The following is a 24790-nucleotide window of genomic DNA, read 5'->3' on the forward strand; positions in this document are numbered from 1 at the left end:
TTCTATTTATATATTTACAGTGAAATATTAAAAAAAATCAGACAATAAACCAAAACCATTAGCTTAGTCTATTAGTGATGGTAATATACTACTTAACACACCGAGAATAACTGACTCTGTGGAGAGCACTGAAACAAAAAATGAAGTCAGCCTCAGTCCTGACTTGTGGCACAGGATTTGGTTGGTTGGTTGGTTGGTCAAATAGGATCTCCACTTTGCCTGCAGTTAAAGGAAACATTTGATTTTTGATTTTTGCCATTTTTTCCCCTCTGTGTTTGCTTCTCCTCCTGTCTCATTTAGTCCCTTTCTGTCTCTTTTTTAACAGAAACTTCTCTAGAGTGCAAATTCATATATTGTTTCTTTCCATCTCTTTCCAAAACTCCTCCAGCCCTGGATGGGCTGGAGGGCTGCCCAGCACTTAGTGCTGACAAAGGTAATTTTACGTGGATGGACTTGAAGTCAGGCAGACTGAACTCTCCAGCTTATGTCCTATTGGGCCATCAGGGCCAGGCCTGAAGGCAAGATGCTTTGATGGCTTCTGGGTCAAGTGTGTTTCCTTGCCTTGGATAAGCAAGGGAATGGAAGACAGACCAGCTGCTCCAGATATTCCCCATTTCTCCTCCAAGGTAGTCTTGTACAGCACCAAAACTTATGCCGGAAAAAGGCCACTGAATTCCTGCTAGTGAGGGCATTGGTTTCCTTGCTTTGATGTGTAAGGGAGGAAGAGAATATAGCATGGGCATCCACGGACTGAAACAATAGCAATAGATAGTACTCTCTGTAGCAAGTCTGATCCTCTCAGTTTCCAGAATACTCTGAATATGCAGAGAAAAATCTATTTTTTGTGCCTGTTTTCCCAAGTAGTTTACACTGATGCAAATTTTGCATGTGAAATGTCATGGAAGGAGTACTGAGTTATAATTACAATAATGAAAACTTCAAGTAATCTGAAAATCAGCCCTTTTATGATTACACAAAGGTGATAATATCTATTACCTCTACAATTAACAAAGTGTCTTATAAAGTGCACAACTCTGAAAGATGCTGTAATTTGCATGAACATTGAAATGCTCAAATACAGTTTAAGTACAAAAATGAAGGATAGAAGGAGAACCTTTAACTTGTACAACAGAGTGGTTTCTCTCACACGAGTAACTTCAATAGGAAAATGGCAATACTACTACTATGACAATACTCAATAAAATCAAGGACATTATTACCTAGACCTCTGTGCAATACTGTTCCACTGTGAAGATCTGAAATCAAAAGAAGACCTAATGGAGCTCCTCTTCTAATGTATAGTGCCAGAGAATGTATTTACGTGCCTTTTTAAAAAAAAAAAAATTCCTTTGAAATAACCCTTCTCTGTAGGGTAATGGTGTCTCTCACATACCTATTCACTCATTGATGCTAAAACTAGAAGCTGCTATAGTGTCCTAGACAATAACGGCAGGAAAGCTCTTCACACTTCTGTCTGTTTTTCGCTGGCTTCATCTCTTCACATTCACAGTTAACAGGCTTGCTCTCTATAAAAATATAAACATAGTAATTAGTTCACCATAGGTATGTTTAATTTGTAATGTCACAAATAAAAAGGAAAAATAACACTTCATCTTTTTTTGGGCTTAATGAGATCAAGGAAATATTTTCATAATTGAAAAGAAAGATTATTTTAAATAAGATCGTTTATTAGGATGTGAGAACAATATAAACTAGGCACCTTCCAGAGAACTATTAGGTAAAATGGCATACATGATAATAAACAAAACCAATTAGATTATGAGTGGACTTCTTACTTTAGAAAGATTAAAATACATAAATATAATAATTCTGCCTACTCAACAGGATTACACAGGCTCTAATTCTAAGTTATACCATTTCTGACTGCATAAATACTAGCCAGCACATCCTGTTACTGCCAGTAATGAGAAAAGTCCCATGAAATCAATGTTATGAGAGAGAAAAAACACCAACAGCTAGAGCAACAAGTGGTTCTTCTTCTTATCTATGGATATAGCATTACTTTGCCATGTTAAGAAGGAGTAAATACTCAGCTATTGCTGAGATGCCGGTCAATTGCACCACCAAAGTTAGCTGTTTTCCACTTTGGTAACCAGAGTCCACTAAAGATGAACATCCACATCTTATTGTCAATTTTTTTCTGCAAAAGAATTATTGTTAATCAACTTTGACATAAAGGTCAGAGAAGAAGAATGCTGTATCTTCTGCCCAAGCCTGGTCAATCAGTCAACAGAGAGAGTATTTTCCCATACAGTATTTTCCAGAGGAATTAACAAGACAGACAAATAATCAAACAACCAAACCACGAAATGGCAAGTCATAGATCAAGCTAATAATGCAGTGGTGCTGTCCGTGGAGAACAACATTCCTGCCTGATTTCCCAGCATGTGGAGCACTTGCTCTTACTTTATTAACCAAGCAGGACTCACTTCTGCCTTCCCAGTGCACCCAGAAGTCCCAGAAATCCAGGATTGGCCCTATTCGTTATGTTAATAGCATCAATAACTACTATTTCTGGCCAAAGAACCCTATTCATCAGATGGTCGCCTCTCGCAGCAAATCCCATAGGTTGATCACATGCAACACAACATGTTTCTTTACATTTTTTATAAATTTACTATCTTATACATTCTAACTTCAACAACTGCCCTCTTCTTTATAAGTAATGTGACAGGAAACAATGGAGGTCATGACTCGGGCTTTGATTAAGCTGGCCTCTTCTCCCAGGTCTCAGGGGACAGGACAAGGGGGAATGACCTCAAGCAACATCAGGGGAGGTTCAGACTGGATATCAGGAAAATGTTTTTCACAGAAAGGGTCATTGGGCACTGGCAGAGGCTGCCCAGGGAGGTGGTTGGGTCACCTCCTGGAGGTATTTAAAAGGCGGGTGGATGAGATGTTTAGGGGCATAGTGTAGTGGTTGATAGGAATGGTTGGACTCGATGGTTCTGGAGTTCTTTTCCAACCTAGTGATTCTGTGAGCCTCAAGTAGGTACAATACTGAGAAACAGACTTCCTTGCTGTGCCTTTTACATGGTAATATTGATGCAGAGAAATGGAAGAGTGCTCCTTTTCCTCAGGGACGTAACTCCCAGCCATAACTTTGCTGGAGAATCACTGCAGGATTACATGGATTAGACATTTTTGAGACATAAACATCCTACATGACAGCACGTTTCTAGTGCATTCCTGCAATTTCTATAGAAATGCTTGCAGAAGTCATTGATCCACAGGCGTACAACTATGGACTTTGCATAGTCTATACTAACATTTATCTGTCTAAAATAAATGAGCAATGACATGGCTTGTAGGATGACCTCCAGGTAACTGCAGAGAAAAAGGTAAGGTGTCTCTTTTGTTTTCTCCAGACTAATAAGCCCTTAATTGTTCCTTAAAGTGTGGCATGCCTCCAATAGAGAGGGGATTTCCTGGTTCTGAGCACTGTGACTAGAGGGTGACACTGCTAGGTGGCAGGTACAAGACTGACTCTCCTGAGACTGGAGAGAGAATTGACATACAGTGTCCTCATATGCGAAATATTGCCTAAACCTCTAGACTGTTAGGTGAAATATTAGTTTACAACGGCACTACTATGACAGTGACAATGTTGTGAAAGATAAGAACTGGGTTATTAATTTCTTTGAATTAAATATGGTTAGCTTCAGTCTGAGAGGGCTCCAGGCCCCAAACTGGCTAGGAGACACATTGTTAAAAAGGGCTATGATGACAGATACATGCAGGACCACAGTTCTTATGCTTTAGCCTTTCCCTGTTCACCTATTTTAGTTCCCACTCTGGGATTTCTACCTTTCCCTACACAGCATTTGAAAGATATAAACACAAGTGTCTGCAGTCACTTCTGCAAACTGATGCTTAAAAACAATTTATAGTGCTGTGTCTAAGCCTTCAAGGAGCTGCTTCTTAGTCCCTCTTTCAATAACCCCTTTTGGGGACCATAGTTAGCATGGGTGCAAGGTGCATGGATATTACTCCCTCTGCCTAGAAATATGTTTACTTATTTCTAGAAGATAGGAGGTCTTGGAAGGAGGAAAGTACTCTAGACCTTACTGACTCTAGATGTCATTGCTTCATCTTGATGCAGAGGGGAAACATCCAGGAGTCCAGTATTCTAGTGGGATGGGAGAACTTTTTCCATCTCAACTGGAGCTGTGAATAAGATGTGAGCTGAATTTCACACTAAAAGCAACGATCTGGTAAGATAGAGACTTGATGTTTGGTGGTTATCTTGATTTGGGAGTGTAGTGGAAAACGAGTCGTACTTAACTTCACGTAAATGACACAGGCACAGCAACGTGAAGAATACTATGGGAGCAGTAGCAACTGCATACAGCTTTTAGGCTAAGGATTAGCTGCCTTTAAAGAAGGCTGCCCTCACTAGATTGAGAACTGATTGCAATACCTTCTTGTCTCTTCTTTACCTCAATCAATAATTTTTAGGGTTCAAAATAATCAGAGCACAATAATTCCTCCACAGGAACAGTCATCCAGTGATGAATTACGTAGCCTAGTCTGCATAAGTATGAAAGAATAAAAGCAAATTTTGAGCAAAACTTGCTATACTGAGGCAAAATATGTGTCTCTGCAGCTGACAGATATATGTCTTTGCTGCTTTGCAGAGCCTTATACTTAATGGTAATAAACGTTGGTAGCACAACAGACTTTTTAAACCAAACAAACCAGCCCAGAACACAGTGATATGTGTCCTGTGTGTGCCTTTAAATACTGTTAAAATTGAATTTGACTAGACTTGCTCAAATCAGACCTGTTATCAACAACACATTGTCTCAGGAGACCAACATTTGTCCAGTTAGGGCTTCCTTCATTAATCGTCCAGCATCAAGCAAGCCAAATCCAAATCTGTGGAGAAAAAGCAATTAGATATTTTAAGCAGTGATAAGAACACCACAAATAATCAATTTCTATGGCATTAGCAGCTACCTGGCCCAGAAAAAGTCTATAAAAGCTAAAATTTATTGCAGAACACCAGACAGCTTACAGAGCATTGATTCTTAGTAGTATGCATAGATTGCTGGATTTAAAGAGAAATCCCTAATGGTTCTTACCATTATTTTTTTCTTCTTTTAAAGAGAAAACAAGGATAAGGTGTTCATAAGGCCAAACTGCAGAAAAAACAAATGTTTAATGACTGTTAAATAGAATTTGTTTACCTTTCAGATGAAAAGAATGTTACCATACCGTTTGATAGCAATTACATGCAATCTGATGCATAATCTTCATAAAAGATGAGAAGCTAAATGTGGTCATAGTATTCTACAGTTAGAAAAATATAAATTGCTCTTATTTGTTAAAAATTTATTGCACCTCAGAAGCCAACAGACTAGAAATTGTTTTTGCATTTGTTTAGTTTGTGAATCCTTAGGCTTTAAAGCCTTCTATTCCTCCATCTCCTACTCAAGTATTTTAATCTGCATTAACCTTTGTGATTTTTAACTACTTGTAAAAGCAAAACAAAAGACATTGCAAAACTTTATTCTCTTCAGCAGAAAAATCCTTTGTCTAAATATTCCCAAAAGGCAATTTCTGTATGTAGATGTTATAACTGGCCTTTAAAGGTGAACCTAAACATATCTGAACTCGGATTTCTACACCAACAGACTCAGAAGTCAAACGGGACTTTGGTGTAATCTCGTCTGACCTCCTGTATACACACACTAGAAACTTTCCCTAGAAGCTGGATTAAATCATGTCTTTCAGAAAGATGTCTAATCTCATTTTAAAGACTTCAAGCTATGGCGAGTCCACCTCCTCCCTGGGTAAGCTCTTCCAGTGTTTAATTACCCTTACTGCTAGGAAATGGTGTCTTATTTCAAGGTTGAATTTGTCTAACTTAGCATTCAAATACTGAAAATGCGGAGCGTTTGAGAGAGAGCAAATATAAGTGACATGATGCATTTTATATTAATCCTAAATCAAAAGATTATGGAAATACAAAAAACATGACAACTAAAGCTCTAGTCTGGCAAACATTTATGCAACGGGTAGCTTTCTGCATAGGAAATGGTTTCTTTCAGTTCAGTAAGCCTACACATATGTGTAAAGTTACACTAAGACTTCAAATAGAATTAAAAAAAAGCATTTGGAGTGACTTTTGCTGTGAGAAATATGAAGCATTAATTAACAAAGACAGCCTCCCTCCACCTCTGTCCCCAGTTTGAGCAGGGTAGGATACTGTAAATTACTATTAGAAGAAGAAAAAGCAAGAAAACTTCCTATTACAGAAATCTGATCGCTGCAGTACAGGGATGACTGCTGAAATCCAAACAAAACCTAAGGGGGGAGGAAAAAAAAAAAGGGAACAAATGGAAAAAAGGAGAGTTGTCAAGATAATTAAAACTTTGCAACAATTCAGTAGTGGTGCTGATAAAAACAGGACTGCTGGCTGAATGCAAATAAGATGGTAAAGGCCCTGTTTGGATTATGGTAATTACTCAGTCTGAAGTTAGCTCCAGCCACACACACATATGAGCACACACATACACACACAGCAGTGGAGTGGAACCTGACAACCATACTTGGCGTGTGATCATAAAATTCCCTGGCACGCTCTCAGGATGCCATGTGGAGCTATTTGTACAGTTAGGTACGGGACTCTGCAGCACAGGAAATACCAGCGGAAGCACGGCTGACCCGCCTGGCCTTCAGCAAGAGCCTGCCCCCCTACTTATCGCTGGCCTGGATTCAAAAATGATCTCTGGAGAAGGCAAATCAATCGAACACATGTTTGGTCTAAAGATGTCATTTTGGAATATGCTAAGATATTTCCTTACATTAGACCATTTTGTTTGCCCCTAAGATTTGTCAAGTGCAATTGAATGCACACACATCACAACGCGCGCTAGTGCCAGAACAAAATAATTTCAATGTGTCCTTTAGTACTCCGATAAAATGCAGGCAGTCAGTGTTGAAACGAGATGCCCTGTGAAAGTCTTGTGCGCACTGGCATTCTGCATTTCTTCCAGGAACTTGTTTCTTTGAAATTTGGGATCCATCCAAATGAGCAGATTTTGTGTAAGAATGAAGAAGGGGACCAGCTCAACCTCTCTTCTTGCCTTCTAGACGGAGGAGTTGAGGCAGGCTAATTTATGTGATGAAAAATCATTAAAGAAATTACAATTTCCAACTCTGATTCCTAAATAATAAAGCTTTTATGAGGACAATATCATTACAAATAACCCTATTAATCCGTTGATTCAGCTTGAGTGCCAATTCTGATATATGACAAAGATGTGTTTCTTCAACAATTTTCACAAGTTAATATTAAATAGTATTGGCACACACATCATTTTTATTACTAAGTTCTTTGATTTGTTCACCCTGCACAGTCTGCAGCTGTGTGTTTTATGACCTACCCATCACAGGAGAGACTCCCATTAGCACCAGCACACAGCAGAGGAGATGTGAACATTGCAATCAGCCTTTCCATCCTCATTCTGGTTTCAGTTAGCACTGAAAAAAATGTTTTGAGCAGAGCAGAAAAGGCGCAGCCTGATCACAGTGGCTGAAAGTGCACCCGTACTGTGAAGGGCAAGCTTCCCTGCCTGGCATGTTCAAAGTCTGTGGAGACTATATCAAATCCAGATTTATACATGTCTGTGGATGCCAAGATACAGTCCTCTGATGAGCAGGCTCGTTAGGGAAGGCACCCACCCAGTCCTCTTCCCTCCCCTTACCACCACTTCACCAAGGCACCCTTTTTCTCTCCCTCTGCAGTGATCTTGTGTGGTTACTATAACACATAAAAGGACGCATAAAGTGCATCAGTCTTGAAATGCTGCAAGGTGCTTGAGTTGCTGTACTTCATCTGAGACATAAATTAGGTGTGTTTTGACTCACTGTGCAAGCCTTTGGTGATGTGTTTTATCTCTTTTTCCAAAGAACACCGCTTTAGAAGAGCACTCTAATAGCTGATACCCCAAAATCAAAGTCACATGATGTCTTTTCTGAAATTATCTTGAAGTTTACACGTTTCCTCTTTGATTTTTATCTTGATTAAAATAAATAAGTGAAAAAGGGAAAAAAAGGAAAATTAAAACCTGCCAAAACCTGTACTCTTACAAATCACTTCACAGTATTATTCAGGACTAGTGATTGTACAGCAGAGGAGAAACAATTGATTGTAAATATGAAATTTCAGCTTAGAGATCCAGTTTCACAGGGTTATCATGAAAAGGGCGGTCAATACAAATCACAATATGACCTTAACATCATCCTTTCCACTTTCCCATATTTTACGCATATTTAATCACCTGCAGTTACATTTGACAAGATGCAAAAGTTGGGCTATGATCCTAAAGCAATCAAGAATGTTAAGCACTTCAGAAATGGCACAGTGTGACTTTGCCATAAAATATGAACATTTATGAAGGATATAATAATGTATTCTAACAGGAAAAAAAAATCTGCAAAACATTGCCAGATGTTAAAGGAAGTCTGATGAAAATGCACATTTATTAGTTCATATTAGACAAAAAGCACTTCATAATCATATAGTGTTGCTATTGCGATAAATGCAGTATTTGTACCAAAATGCTCAGTTCTTCTCACTACTGAGAGATATGGGATTATGTGTCTTAAAATTGAGGAATAATGATAAGACTTAAAAGACAATTTGAGGACCCACAAGTTCTTAAATTTTTGTATTATATAAAAATTTCCAGAACGAATAATAAGTTTCTGGACCCTTTGGTGTTTTGTGCTGCATGGATTTTTTTTTTTTTATTAGTGTGGACAAGTAAATTTTATTTGATAGCTTGTTGTATTTAAAGACAGTGTAAAACTCTCATTGCAAACAGTTGTTTACAGTGCGCTTTTCAGCACAAAGCTGTTTTAAAGCTCAATTGTGCATTTTGCAGATAAAGTGGGAAAACTAACTGAAGGCTGTATTGTAAGCAGTGGTTGCCGTGGAAACCCCAGTTTCAAGAGCTGGTTCTCCATTACCACTTAATTTAGGCTTCCTAATTGCATTCCACTAAATCGGTAGCGACAATATCTGCAGAGCAAAACTGCATGCCCAGTCTAGCGCAAACCTCTTTGAAACAGGCTTTTTGAAAGCCAGGAGCTATAAAAACTCAGCATGACGTGGAGCATATGAGAAACCTGTAGTTCAAATGTACTGCTGCTTGCTTTCTCATCCCTAGTAACTTCAGTGCGCTCCACACCAATCTATTAGTTCAGTCTACCTTAAAGATCATAAAGCTCTGCCATGTGGAAACTCATCTGTCCACCAACACATTGGTGCAAAATAGATTTAATTGTACTCCCAACCCAGTATCATGTCCATCTTATTTTACTACACACCAGCAGGTAGCCGGTGCAGAGCCTTACTTTCCTTGAACTGCCCTTGCTCCATAATACGAAGAGAACAATACTTTCTCAGTTTAAATCATTTGCCACCGTTCAGCTGTGCAGCAAGCCAGACCGCCCATATGTGACCTAAAGAGAGCCTTGTCAGAACCACTAGACATAAAAGCATTCCAATTATCGACCACACTGCTTTAATAGAGGAGGCAACTAATATGATAGTGTAAGTGATTCTGCCACTGAGAAGCTCTTCGTCACTGTCAGATTAACACTTGAGTTAAACTCTTGTAAATCAGTCACATTATGCCGTTGGTTGAGAAATAAACACAGACCTATTATGCTTAGAATTCCAGAGGGCTCTCCCCACCATCCGAGTTGTGCAGGATGCCCTATTAATCTGAATTTTGTCAGGTTTATTATTTTGCAATTACTAATGTGGGTAATGTTGGAAAGATTTAAGTTGTCTATGATTAGATTCTGAAATGGATGTACATGACCAGCAAAACCTTCTGCAAGGGAGAAGGAGACAGAGGAAGAAAAAGGAAGAGCGAGGGCTACAGGAGACAGCTTACATGTAACTTCAGACTGGAAAAAGCCAGCAGACTACCAATTTAATTAAATCCCATAACCCTTTTTTTCAAACAAAAAAAAAGGACAGAGCATTTAAAAGCAAAATACTTCAGTGTCTTCAAGCACAAGACCTCCCACAAGCTCACAGCGAAGTGCACCTCCTAGCCACTCCTAGCCACTAATGTGGTTGCATTTGAGCCCTCTAATATGTATCACGTGAATGTCGAAGTTGAAAATAATAAGTAAACAACTACTCTTTCAATGCTTCTTTCACTCCACAGTATTATTAAAAGCTGGTAAGATGCCTTTAAGCCATACATTATCATCAGCTTTTGCATTTCTGCAGATTTTCTCTAGTCTCTGACTTGTCTTCAGCTCTACTTGAGCTGCTTTGAAACCTGAATGAACACACTTTTGTCTTTGATATTTGGGTTTTGGATGTGAAACAGTGGACAAATGAAGATTTTTACCACAAGCTGGGGATTTATTTTTACTGATACAGCTCTGCCTGTTCAATGAAGCCCTTTCAGGTGGATAATGAGTCTGGGAGAGAAGGAGGTGGGGTCAGGGACAAGAAGACTGGCTGTTGAGTTTGCTTGGTCTCAGGTTGCTTCAGCCAGATGGACTCTTCTTAGGGTTTCTAGCCAGATCCTCTTTCGATTTCAGGAGCCCAATTTGAAACCAAGGCAGATCCTCCAATCAAAAATACCTACACATCTTTCTAAAGATGCTGACCTGAGATGACATGTTATTGTGTCCCAGCGCAGAAACAGCACCATGAAGAGATTTTAAGCTAAACATCTTTCTCACTGCATCATCTTTCTCCAGTGAAGTAGGGAAAGAAGCCTTGGTGTCACTTTACTCCTGTTTCATTTTCTGCAAAGATCTTCTGGGGAAATAGAGAGAAAAGGATGGATGTAAAAGAGGAAGAGTAGGAAGGAATAGTCACCACTATGCTAAAACTTTTCAGAAGAACTGGTGGAAAGTTAATGTGGTTGGAAACTGTATTAATATTTATATTTTACTTTCTTCTTCAGAAGGCCCTTCAAAAGGGGCAGTGTCAGAAATCAGGGGAAGGCCAGTAAAACTGTATGGTAAGATGGGGAAAGCCAGAAAGGATGCTTTCCCACTCTGTCTTCTTAGTGTAGTCTGTCTTCTAGTCCTTATGTGGAAAAGTGCAGCCTGAGTGGAAATTTGAGGAAGGAAATCCTTCACCCCTTGTCATGAATAAAATTATTTGGGCAGAACTTGATCAGAGACTCCTCTGGGCATCATCTACAGCAGATTAAGCTCTCCTTGGGTGGGTCTATAGGAAGAGACTGTAGACATATATTACATTCTCTTACCAGTCTCTAATGAGGGAGTTAACAGATCTTAAAAAAAAAAGAAGGAAAAAAAGGGTCTGTCAGAGACATGTTTCATTGGAGAAAAAAAAATCTGTTTTTCAGTTTAAGTAATTCATGTCCTAGAGAATAACAAAGAAAAATTAAAATGCTCTCAAGAGACAATGGGCTCTATTCTGTCCTCACATGCATGGCTTAGTTACAAGTGGGCTTTGAGCCAGCTTCTGTGCTCAGCTACACACGTGCAATTTCCTTTGACTTAAATAAAGCATATATTTTTATGGGCAGAATCTGGCCTTTTTGTGTATGGGAATTCCTATGATTTGTTTATTATTTATATGGTATTAAAAAGGATTAGAGACTCATTGTTCTGAGCTTTGGGAAAACAAGGCTGCACGCTCTGTCCACTGGAGAGATTACAGTCCCAGCAGCATGCGAAGGGTACAGGCAGTTCAACCACCAGACTTCTATGCAGTTATATCTTTCTCAATTATAAAGAAGTGTACGTAAATTTTAGCCACCTAGAGAATAACTGAGTTTCTTGACATGCTCTTTAACTGTCACCTGCAGATTCCCCTGGGCTCTGACTTACATTCAGGAATGGATTCAGATGGCTGTCAAATTCTCTCTGTGCCTTTCCCAGCCCACTCTGACCCCAGCATGACACTACTTCCCACCTCAGATTTACTGAACCGTAGTCTTCAGCTTTAAAATTGGTTTACCATGGGTGGGTACTTGGGCTAACTTCAAACACCTTCTTTTAAGAGGGTCTACAAGCTGCTGGAGTCAGCTTCTGTATATAGACAGATTCCTTGGACTAAGAGTACGTATTTTTCTGGGCAGAATCTGTTCTTTTTAGGTATGGCTTTACACAGACACAGGACTCCATCTGGCTCACCTTAGCTTTGGGCTTGTAAAAATCCCTAGCAGAAGCTATAGAGGCCGCAGAGGTGAGGAATTTGAAGGAGCAGAGGGTGACAGCCTTACTGCTCTATTTGGGGACCATATAGAGCATCTGACAGGGCACTGGAAGAAGCAAGGGGATGTTGGTAGGTGGGAATTGTGCAAATCAGCTCTTCCTCTGAATTCATCTCTGCATGCAATGCTTTGTTATTTAAGCGTAGTGCAAGCAAGAAATCAGATGGACTTAGGAACTCACCCACCCTGATGGAGGTGGAAGTGTAGGGAGTGAGACAGAAGATTTTAAGCCCTAAAAAAAGAGCCAATCCAGTGTATTCAGCCTCCTCCATGTGCTGGATGCCTGTTTGTATGCCAGCAAGTGCGGTTGGATTTCTGCAGGTTTGAGAGGGAAGGGTTTCAGGGCAGGGAACGGAGCCAGGGAGCAACTGCTCTCCATCCCTCGCCACCCCTGGCGTCTTTCCCAGTGGAACTCGGAGTGGGAACTAACACACGCGGAACTGGTGCTGGTCCAGCTCCCCAAGAGGAAAACATTCTTTCAAGCTAGATGATTCTTGTTTGTAGGTACGTGACAAGTTATTTAATTACTGTGAAATACAGCACTGTTCTGATTTTGAAAATGCATACATTTTTGGAGGACCGCTCTCATTTTTCTAAATATTTTTTAAATGCAACATTTACAAACACCTTCATTTTCTTGTTGTTGCTGACTCGCTCATTGACATTTTAAGCTAAACAGCATATGGCTTATAGCTTTGCACAAGCAATTGTATACAATTCATACATTTTCTGGAATTAAAAAGACTTGAAAACATGATGACAATTTTCAGAACTATAGGTTTATTCTTAAAACTTAGAGATCTGTGAGATTTATTCATCATTTTTACAGACTTTTTCGAGTGATTCAAAAAGAGTTGCTCAGGGCATTCCAGTTTCTTGGCTACAAAATAACAGCAAAAACACAGGTGCATACTTAGATGTTAAATTCACCCATGTATTCAATGTGCTTTGTGGTCTTTAGATGGAAGGGTATTACTGAAGTGTAGGTATTAAATATTGTTATCAGCATATAAGACATCTCTTGCCCGTGATTTAAATCAGCTTTCCCTGGAAATGTAGGAAATAGGGTTTAAAAGGACCTCCTGCATCCAGTTCAAACATGAGCTTTTGCTGTCAACCACATGTCACATAATTGATTTCATGAAGTGCTCAAGTTTCAGATTGGAACGAGCAAAGTTTCTTGCTCCCCCTACTTCTGTGGAGGGCTGTTCCATGATTTCCTTCCAGCGCTTCCTCCTAATTTCCTGTTTGAGTTTATTCACGGTCATCTTATAACCATTTGCTCTTATGTCAACATCATCCTTTAAAAAGCTCTTCTCCCTTCTTGTATATTTATAGACAACAGTTATGTTTCCTCTCAGCCTTTGTTTTGTTTGTGTAAACAAGTGAAGAACTTTTAGTCTCCCTTATTAGATAGCCTCTCCTCTTCCCAGCATACCTTCTCTGTTCTTGTACCAGTTTGAATTGATTTTCCTGTACACGGGTCACCTCAGTTGGACAGTATGCCTATACTTTGCTAGAGCAACAACACAGTGAAAAACAGAAAAAAATCCCAGCATTGCCAGATAGCTCTCCCTCATCACACTTCTGTTCATAGCCGCCTTTTATTAGGAAACAGTGTCATCCAAATTCCAGGTACCTTAATTGTGTCTCTTGTTTTAGTCAACTGTTGAAGCAATGACATTGATCCAAGCCGGATCCCTAAAACAACTGCTTCATTATTTATCTTCTGAAGTGTACCATCTTGAGGTGATACTCCCAGATTTCACCTCATCCCTTCCCATTCATTTTCTTCCCTTTCTCCTGCTTGCACTAGTGCAACTCAATATTGGTTGTTTTCCCAAGCTTTGCATAACCAGAAAATTTCAATAGCACATACTTCCTTTTGTGTAGTATGGTTATTAATGAAAATATGACCAAACAAAGTGATTAGTGTTAAAATCAGTCTGTGCAGGAATTCAGTACTAATTCTGTCCATCTGAACATATCCTTTTTCAGCATAATCCACAGTCACCTCTTCTTCAGTCAGTCCCTTACATTTCTTCCAAATAATCTCAGATTTCTCCAGTTTAAATAATACTCCTAACCCCTGATATTCCCTATATATATGATTTACAAATCATATATATGATTTACAAATGTCCACAGAATCAAGATTTATTGGTTTTTTTTTTTTAAACCCTATTATTTATGAAAGAAAGTTATGAGAACTTAAGGCACAATATGACATATTTCTACACATCTCTCATGTCCTTCAAAAATAATTCTAAAATCTGGCATGCAATGAGAGAGTATTATGAATCTGAGTAAATGATGCAACAGTCACACAGTTGGGACTCTAATGGGTTAACAGCTGCCGTGCAGGAAGCTGATCGGGAGCCACAAGAAGGTGCATGCCTTAATGAGGAGCCAGTAAGGAGCCCTGAGGCATGGAATGGGGGCTAATATAAAGGAGAAAACAGTAGGATAGAAAGCTGAGTAACCCAAATAAAGATATATTTCCTCTTTACTTGTTTATGCTGCAATTACTGTCTTCCATGAACACCAGGCCTTGCACAATTACCATCTAGACAAAAATCAGAAACACTGAAGTAACTCAATGAGGTGGATGGGGGTATGGTTATTTCTGTCCCATACTTAAATCTTTATGTTTTACAGTTTCACTAGTGTGCATTACTACATTTTCTCAAAACAATGGTGAGCTACCAGTTAAACTGAAAATGCAGACTATAAATTACACTGTGAAGCACTGCTTTGTTTAATTGGTGGGCATATTGTTCCTACAGTCTATACTTTTGAGTTCTGGGGAGGCACCCTGTTTCCAGCCTACTTTATTTTTCTTTCAAAGGAGCAATTTTCAAAAAACACCAAGTTCACTTGGACGAGGGCAGTCCAGCAAATATTGGAAAGGAGTCACTCCAACACATGGTTCAGAATTGCTCCACAGCAAATGAATAGTATGTAATGACATGGATCAACTTTATTCCACTTTGTTCAAGTTTTCAGGTAAGACTGTATCCAGTTACAATTCCAGATGGGTCAGTAATGTATGGAGTATAAACCATGTCTTAATATTTTGGATTAAATCGCTTATTCTTTCTTTCCTGGGAGCTGACTGACAGGAGGAAAACCTTGGGAGATATGAGGATCAAAACCAAAGCAAAACCAAATGAAAGTTGTTCAAACCTCAACACATGTTTAGCTTTTTATCCTGTCCAGAATGGTTCATTCATCTTTTGCTGTCCCTCCTACTTTATGCATTAATTAGGTACCTTTCAGGCATATTTTCTCCACTAGCTTTTGTGTTAAGCAGAATTTTTTTTTGTCTTTACTATTAGTACACAAGTATCAGGATTTATAATAGATGCTTTCTGTAACAGCACACGGTGTCCAGTCTTCACAAATTGCTAATTGCTGGACATTCCTTTAGAAGACAAATTAATTGTATTAATAAATCAATATTACTGTAAATGGAACTGGAATAAAATCAGACTTTCTGGTATATTGGTAATCACCTAGGTAAACACTGGGAATATCTTCTAAGTCAAATAATATGATTCTCAAAAGCATGTTTCTGTAAAACACTTGTAAATACATAGTATTTAAATAAAAATCTGGAGAGCCGCTCTTAAGCATTAAATTAGAACAAAGTAAAAGAGAGTTTACTTGAATATCAGCTCTAGGTTTTTCTCTACCATTCCCATATTTTCTTTTTGTTCTGATTTATCTTTTTTTTTCACACCTCTTGATCCTCCAGCCTTCCGCTTGCTCTTTGCTCTCTTGTAGAAAGAAAAGAACTTGAAAATTTTGGCGACAACCCATAACAGAAATGAAATAATTGCAAAACATGTCTGTTGCTGTTTTCTGTTGTCTTGCTCTGTCTTACACCCTTTCTCTTCTTTTATGTAGAAAATGACACACACGATCACATGATAGGTCTTTCAGGTCTCATATTCAATCTCTCTGAAAGTACCAGCACATAAGGTCTCCTCCTTGTCTTTAACAGAGTCTGACCTAAAGCCTAACACTTGGGATTAGTATTCCTCTTACAAAATAGGCAACTAAAAGTATTTTGTACTATCTGAGTAACTGTCTTATGGAATCTGTGGCCTCAGTGCCACACACGGGCAATTATCGAAGCAGTGGCTGGGGAGGGGAAATGCTTTCTTTTCATGAGTTTCTAAAGACCAGTTTTTATTTTCAGGCAATGTTTCCTTACCCTCATTTAGTGATAGGCGAGGGAGAATGCAAGTTCCTCATTTACACCAACTATATTTTTGCAAAAATTTATCATACCAGCTCCTATTTTCTTTCCTTCCCTTATTTCCCAAATCTCCCATTCCTTATCTGTTACTAGCATTTTTATTGCTGTGTGACCTTGGTTTTGCAGAGGTCTCTGCTCTAGGAACTGCGTAAGTGTTTAAGGAAGCAACGTCTTGCTTTGAGCAGCTTCTAGCCAACACATAAGCAGGTGAGGGAGTGAGAAGTAATACTCTCATTAAGGAGGTGTTGTGCTGGAAACATTTCATGTTCTCCCAGAGAAGCAGTATCAGTTTTACACCACCTCTGACAATATTCCTCTGCACAGATGCCTCAACATGCAATAGCGTTGTGCTCCATGTCCTGTGGTTCAAGTAGAGAAACCTGTGGGTGGCAGGGAGTGATAGGGAGTGAGCAGAGCTGCAAGGGGAGTCGGGAATCTCTCATAGCCTGGAGGTAGGATGCCGGACAGCCCCCACGGACAGCAAACTGTACAAGCTGCTCCCTCACTGGGAGAAACAGGTCCTTAGGAAAAGGAGAGAGAGCTGCCATGGGTAAACTTCTGGGGAAGGATGAGGTGGGAGAGTACTGTGTGGTTCACTGATTTTATGGGGAGTGTGGGAAGGGGAATCTGGTAGTAAATAGAAACATATGGGCCAGTTCACAGGAGAAGAGGTGGAAAAAGAAAAAGTAAAAAAAAGCTTTCTTTGGGAGGATGGTGGAAATGAAGGCTGGGAAGCTCAGAGAAGATGCAACATCCTCCTTGAGATGAAAGGCTTGCCCTTAATACTAAAATCCAGGAAGGATAGGGCCATCACCAGCCCCTTGAAAACATTGCATGCTAATGAAGTAGAAACAAAGACATGCTTAATTTTCCACAGAGCTGACAGTATATGTATTAATGTTTTTATGAGTCACTTTTGCATATCTGATCTTAGTATTTTGATGGTACTTTCTTACCATCCCTGACTCAGCCACATTCTGTCACACCTTCAAGAAAGGAAATAACACTTGCTTGGCAGCAACAGGGAATGGCCTAATTGCTGTAGTCTCAGTAACAATGAGATACATGTCTGAATTTTAGGAAACTCCAAGTGCACAGTCTACATAAAATTGTGGCAGCAGTATCTCTGATTTTTATTGGATGGAGAATTGATTCCCATAGAATCATTTACCATAAAAAATGCTACAACACAAATCTCATCAAAATATTCTTAAAATTTAGTTCAGCTAAAGCAGATCTGGATATAAACTTCTGTGAAAGTGACTCAATTGATACTTATCCATATTCTCGCTATGTTGTTGGATATCTGTGTATGGACAATTATTTTGCCATAGAAGACTCTTCTATTGATTTTTTTCTTAAATTATTTCTTTACTACAATCTGTTATCTTTACTGTATAATAAGGACCAAAGAGGGACTTAAATCAGCAACTTCATAATTAAAATACTAAAATAAAAGCCTGTATAATTAATTAGGGTCACTGTGGCACGTAGAAGTTTCTACAAATTAACCCCAAAGAAAACTTATTCCTGCTCATCTGTATTTGCTATAGGACTGATATCACTGATTCAAAGCAAACCTCCATGTGATTGTCATCTGTACTTCAAATCTGCAAGTCTAACACAAGTCAATTGCTTCTCTGTAGGCTCTCTCCATCTATTTATGAGTGAAGAGAGAAAAGAAGATATAGGTGGATATGCTATTGGGGTAATGTTCAAACAAGAAAGTAACGTACAAATATTACTTTATATCCCACCCCATCAACAAACTGCTGAGACCTCTAATTCTCATAATGATACCTTTGGGAGTTGTAGGACATCTTGAAACCATTGCTGCACTTCATGGTAAGTCTCTATCAGCATGTGAATGACAGAGCTGTGGTGCAAGAATATCACAAGAAATAAGCCACGTAGTTAATAATTTTCATTTAACAAACAATTTGTTACTCAAATACAATTGTTGCTGTGGAGATTCCATGAGCTTAAATCTGGCATTATACGGTGATTTTAGAGTGGCATTTCAAACTCAGCTAAGGGATCAATGAGAAGATCAATATGAGCTGGCAATGCGCACTTGCAGCCCAGAAGGCCAACCATATCTTGGGCTGCATCAAAAGAAGCGTGGCCAGCAGGGTGAGGGAGATGATTCTGTCCCTCTATTCCTCTCTTGTGAGACCTCATCTGGAGTATTGTGTCCAGTTCTGAAATCCTCAACATAATAAGGATATGGAAGTTGGACAGGGTCCAGAGAAGGGCTACAAAGATGATCAGAGGGCTGGAGCACCTCCCGTAAGAGGACAGGCTGAGAAAGTTGGGGCTATTCAGCCTGGAGAAGAGAAGGCTCTGAGGAGACCTTGTAGTGACCTTCCAGTACCTGAAGGAGGCCTAAAAGAAAACTGTGGAGAGGCTTTTTACAAAGGCTTGTGGTGATAGAACGAGGGCCAATGGCTATAAATTGGAGAGGGGAAGATTTAGACTAGATAATAGAAGGAAATTCTTCACAATGATGGTAGTGAAACCCCGGAACAGGTTGCCCAGGGAAGTCGTGGATGCCCCATCCCTGGTAGTGTTCAACAACAGGCTGGATGGGCCCTTGGGCAGCTTGATCTAGTGGGATGTCCCTGCACATTGTGGGGGGTTTGGAACTAGTTGATCTTTTAAGGTCCCTCTCAACCCAAACTGTTCTATGATTCTCTGATTCTAATTCACTGGAATACTGAGACAGAAATATATCTGCATGGAAATTAGGGGAAATAGGGAATTAGTCTTAACTGACACTGTATTTAAAAACAGAAAACAAAAACTGTAAAACTTTCTATAAATATAGACACTTTTGCCCAGGATGCAGGAGACTAATCAAGTTTTTGTGATGAAAATTTTCTTTTTGTTATCAGTATTTTCTATTATTTGCATTGTGATATGCCTTCGGGCCCTGAACTAGAAGTCAGGTTCCATTATAATGGATATTGTGCATGTAATGAAAAGACAGCCTCCCTCTCCAAAGTGTTCTAGAGTCAAACTTATGCATATATTGCAGACAGAAAACAGAAGTGACTGCATGTAACGTGGAGATACTGGAGAGAGTTTTAAGTTACACAGCTTGGTAACCTACCCCCAGGAACACAGTATCAGTGAGGGCTAATTACCCTTCCTTCTGAGCACATTTCCAAAGGTGGCAGTAAAAAAACCAAAAAGTGAATCTGGAGGGGAAGAAAAAAGACTAAAAGCAGGGAAAGTTAGTAATGTCATCAGATTTTACAAATAAACAAACAGCTCAAGAGCACATAAGAGGTAGAGGGAAGGGAAGGTTAGAGGTAAATATAGAGTTTGCAGTTACACCCAGTCTAATGGCAAAATCCCTGCTGGAGGGTAGCTGTTCAAATTAGCCTGACATTTTAGCTGTACACAAGATGCTTCTGGTGGAGGAATAAGCAGCTAGCATCCCTCAATGCCACTAGGGATTAATTGAGCATAATGTCTTTTGGAAAGTAACAGCATTTTCTTGGAAGGCAACAAGGGAAAACTGATAGTTTTGCTGTGTAACTGAGTTTCATAATGAAATGTTGCCATACGGTGAATCCTTGTTGCCTCATTACTCTTAAACCTTTATTAAAAAAAGCTTTTAAATTGTATTACTTAATTGTTCAATTTGGGGATCTTACTGCATAGTTCCATACCAGATCTATGTTTGGCCTCTCCTGGATGAGACAGCATAGTACTCAGAAGCAAGGAACATGAAACTTAAGGCTGACTGGACCTGTGGTGGGTTTCCCCTGGCTGCGCACCAGGTGTTACTCTACTACTCCCTCCTGAGCCTGATAGGGGAGAGAAAATATGACAAAAGGCTTGTGGGTAAAGATAAAGACAGGGAGATCACTGAGCAATTACTGTCATGGTCAAAACAGACTTGACTGGAAAATTAATTTAATTTATTATCAATCCAGTCAGAGTAGGGTAATGAGAAATAAAGCCAAATCTTCAAACACATTCTCCCCACACCTCCCTTCTTCCTGGATTTAACTTTACTCCTGATTTTCTCTACCTTATCCCAAATGGTGCAGGGGGATGGGGAATGGGTCAGTTTAGCACACTTCCTCTTTGTCATTCCTCAGGGGAAGGACTCCTCATGCTCTTGCCCTGCTCCAGTATGGGGTCCCTCCGATCGGAGACAGTCCTCCATAAACTTCTTCAATGTGAGTTCTTCCCACAAGATACAGTTCTTCACAAACTGTTCCAGCATGTATCCCTTCCACAGAGTGTTTGCTTCAGGAACAGACTGCTTCACTGTCGGTCCCCCATGGGGTCACAAGGCCTTCCAGCAAGGAAGACACGTGGTCTATGGGACCTGAAGATATGCATCCTAGAGTCCTGAGGGAATTGTCTGATGTGGTTGCCAAGCCACTCTCAGATGTTTGAAAGTCCGTGGGAGTCAGGAGAAGTCCCTGGTGACTGGAAGAAAGGTGACATTATGCCTGTTTTTAGAAATGGTAGAAAAGATGACCCTGGGAAGTACGAACCTATCACTCTCACCTCTGTGCCTGAGAAGATCATGGAACAGATCCTCCTAGAAACTATGCTAAAGCACATTGGGAGGAGATTAGAGGCAACCAGCATGGCTTCACCAAGGGCAAGCCCTGCCTGACCAACCTAGTGGCTTTCTATGATGGGGTAACCACATCAGTGGACACAGGAAAACCAACAAATGTGATCTATCTGGACTTCTGTAAAGCCTTTGACACAGTACCCCACAACATCCTTCTCTCTGAATTGGAAATATGTGAATTTGATGAATGGACTGTTTGGTGGATAAGGAATTGGTTGGATGGTCACATCCAGAGAGTAGTCGTGAATGGCTTGATGTCCAGATGGAGATCCACAACAAGTGATGTCCCTCAGGAATCCGTACTGGGGCAAGTGCTGTTTAATATCTTCATCAATGATATCAATAGCAAGATTGAGTGCACCCTCAGCAAGTTTGCAGATGACACCAAGCTGATTGTGCAGTTGTCACACCGTAAGGACGGGATGTCATCCAGAGGGACCTAGACAAGCTTGAGGAGTGGGCCTGAAGGGGGCATACAAGAAAGCTGGGGAGGAATTCTTTACAAGGGCACGTAGTGATAGGATGAAGGCGAATAGCTATAAATTGGAGAGGGGAAGATTTAGACTAGACATAAGGAAGAAATTCTTCACCATGAGGGTGGTGACACTGCAACATGTTGTCCAGGGAAGCTGTGGATGCCCCATTCCTAGAGGTGTTCAAAGGCAGGTTGGATGGGGCCTTGGGCAGCCTGATCTAGTGGGAAGTGTTCCTGTCCATGGCATGGGGATTGGAACTGGATGATCTTTAAGGTCCCTCAACCCAAACCTCTCTATGATTCTATTCTATGATTCTGTGATCTGCAACCTACACAGTCTTAGAAAAAAGTCTGTGTCTAAAAGGTTAAAAAGGGAATTTTCATCTCAGTTTGAATGGTAACTCATTTTCGAATCTTAAAAATGGCTTATTTGTCTGTAAGTAATTTTGAAGTTACATACACACAGACAGTATTTTCTTCAATTTAAGTTGCCAGACTTTTGTACTAGGCTTCTGGAATAAGAAGTTTCAACAAGTTTTAATTGTGTTTGATTTTTTTTTAACAGGGGAAGTTGTCCACTCAGACTCTAATTTGAACCTATACTTATTGAGAGAATGGAATCATCATATTTGGAAATGAGATGAAGGATGGAGAATTCAGCCCTGTTTCAGAAGATGAAGAGCATCTAAAAATTGGGAGTTATAAAGAAAAGGGATCTGCATATTTGCAGCAGCTGTTCCGTAATGTCAGTACTTTCTATTCTGCTGGATTTCCTTACGATTTCTGTTGTGAAGGTTTATTTTTGTACACCTCTGACTAATGCACCTTGGATAGCACTGGGCACTCCCAAGCTGTAACACATTTCATGCGCAAAATATACATAGGTAGCAACATCATAAATGATGCCAATACAAGAGATGCCAAGCTTTTCAGACCCTGCAAGACTATTCTAGGTAAACACATTAGGTGAAATCTTAGTGTGCTGACACAGATGAAGCCCTGTTGCTGCATTTTGTGAATCTAGATTTTCCTATGGGAATATACCAGTGTATGCAGGAGAGAGTTGTATGAGAAATGACAGCCTTGTTGTTCTAGGTAAGGCTCAGCTGTGTGTTCTGTATCTCCTTTAATACTGATGCTACTGTTAACGTTAAAATCTGTTCATTCAGCACTCATTCTCAAGTTACTACTCTTATTCACCACAAAGTAGGAGAATTGCTTGGCTAGAGTCCTCCTAATATCACTTGGTGAAGCAAAGGGGATGGGAGGGAAATGAAGAGAAAGCTGTTCAGCTAAGAAAGGAAATTAACTATTAATTTCTATATCCATTTCTGCTTCTGTAGCCAAGCAAAATCTGAACATTTTCTTTATATTCACTGGAAGCAAGGTTCTTTTACAATTAGTATAGGTTTATACAGGCTAGCTTAACCAGTCCTAGTTACTGACTTAGTACGAATGCCCTGGTTTTCCACTAATTGCTACCAACTCTCACTAAGTAAACAAAGATGTAACATTTTCACATCTATAGAAATGTTTCTGTAGTTGTACTATGAGACAGAAGAAGTCAACCTGATCTAAATCAACAGGCTTCCTCGAAGAAGTTTCTTTCTTTTTTTGGTAAATTAATAATGGGTTGAGGGCCATACCTTTCTGATATAAGAGATATTTACTTATACATAGGCCAGGAGATGAGAATAATGAGAAACTTTTCAAGTCTGTTTACTGAGTTATTTCTGAGTGGCTCATGACAAGCAAAGAGACCATTTGCCTTACAACATCCTTGTATATGAAGTGTCCTCAGTGAACAAAATTACACATTTAATTCTTAGTGTTTCTCAGATGCAGGAATTCTCTTCTGTCAGTATTGCTTAGTATTGGCTTTATTGAAGTTCCCTAGTATTCCCAGTCAAGGGTACCACTGTGATAGATGGGCTAGAAAATACAGAACAAAATTCAAAAATTAAGTCTGCAAAAGCTTGAGAGCAATACAGAAATGCACCCTTTATGAGCTTGAAACCTAGACATAAGATATGCAACAACAGTTGAGGCAGATAATTGAAGGCATATCAGAAACAGGCAATACTGGTCAGTATGGTAGGCAGTGCACGTAAAGGGCTAAGAAGTAACTATAAATTTCTGTATAAGCACCAAATGACTGCTCAAGGTAAACAAATATGATCTCAGTAATAACTGATATTCAAACAGAAAATAAATAGCAAGCATATGAGCATTTTAAGACTCTAATTCCATGAAGGATTTGAGTCATCCCATGAAGGACAGCTCAGATTTGCAAAGTTAGCCACCCTGACAGAAACGTGCAATCTTGCTAGACCTGATGGAAATTACCCGTAATCTGTCCAGGCATCCTCAGTGCTGGCCTGTATGAGTCCTTTTTTTTTAAATTTTCCATTACTGGAGTCACTCAATGGAATTATAGCCTTTTGTACTCACACACTTTCCTCTTATTTTTGTATAATACCAACTCCACTCCATACTACATATGCTTTCTTTGACACCAGTCTCACAGTACCTCAGGCTCTTAAAAACTTCCCGATAGTAAGCTCATATCTCCCAAGCCTTGATGGTTCAGACAAAGAGTCTATTACGACTCTTCTCTCTTCTGTGTTTGGTGAACTCGCTATTCTATGTGAAGTCATACCTAAACTGCAGGGCTTTTTTCACAGGGGTTGGATGTTGAACAGAGCATCCCATAAATTATGCAGTGACTCTTTTTAGAAACTTGAAGAGGAGAGCTCTGTGAAACATTTATGAAGGTACCTTGTATCATAGAAAACTAAGTTTGTATGAGATTTCAGGCAACTCCGAGATTTGTGAACATCTCCGAAAAGTTTGCACATCAGCATGCAAGGCTCAGGGAAACTTTCAGCAATGTGAGAAGGTTACCTATTGCCCAGCACGTTTGTAGGAAACCTCAGTCCCCAGAGGACCTCTCTCAAGCAACATGTAAATAATTTTCTCTCCCTTCTTTGGACATCCCTGGTGGAGAGAGGGTTTCTAGCATAGCTATCAAGATATTTTCTCGCAGAAGGATAGAAATGGAAATCCTGAGGTGTGTCCATGCTACCTAACTTTTGGCACCTGACAATTAATGGACGGAGACAGTCTCTCCTCAAGGGTGATCTGAAGCAGTAGCCATTGACAACACAAAGTGCTTAAGGAGACAAATCCCCCGA

At 39.7% G+C, this 24790-nt stretch overlaps 1 long non-coding RNA gene across 4 annotated transcripts in view; it reads right to left on the minus strand.

The window, feature by feature from the left end:
- LOC128851311 (uncharacterized) overlaps nucleotides 1-24790 on the minus strand; it is a 183198-nt gene that overhangs the window by 19578 nt on the left and 138830 nt on the right. For all 4 annotated transcript variants that reach the window (XR_008448646.1, XR_008448645.1, XR_008448648.1 and 1 more), the window contains exons 3-4: nucleotides 4805-4899; nucleotides 1394-1526 (exon numbers count right to left, since the gene is read on the minus strand). This is a non-coding gene — a long non-coding RNA (uncharacterized LOC128851311). The remainder of the gene's footprint in view (nucleotides 1-1393; nucleotides 1527-4804; nucleotides 4900-24790) is intronic.

The sequence above is a fragment of the Cuculus canorus genome, chromosome 1 (genome assembly GCF_017976375.1).
Source record: "Cuculus canorus isolate bCucCan1 chromosome 1, bCucCan1.pri, whole genome shotgun sequence".
Classification (NCBI taxonomy): Eukaryota; Metazoa; Chordata; class Aves; order Cuculiformes; family Cuculidae; genus Cuculus; species Cuculus canorus.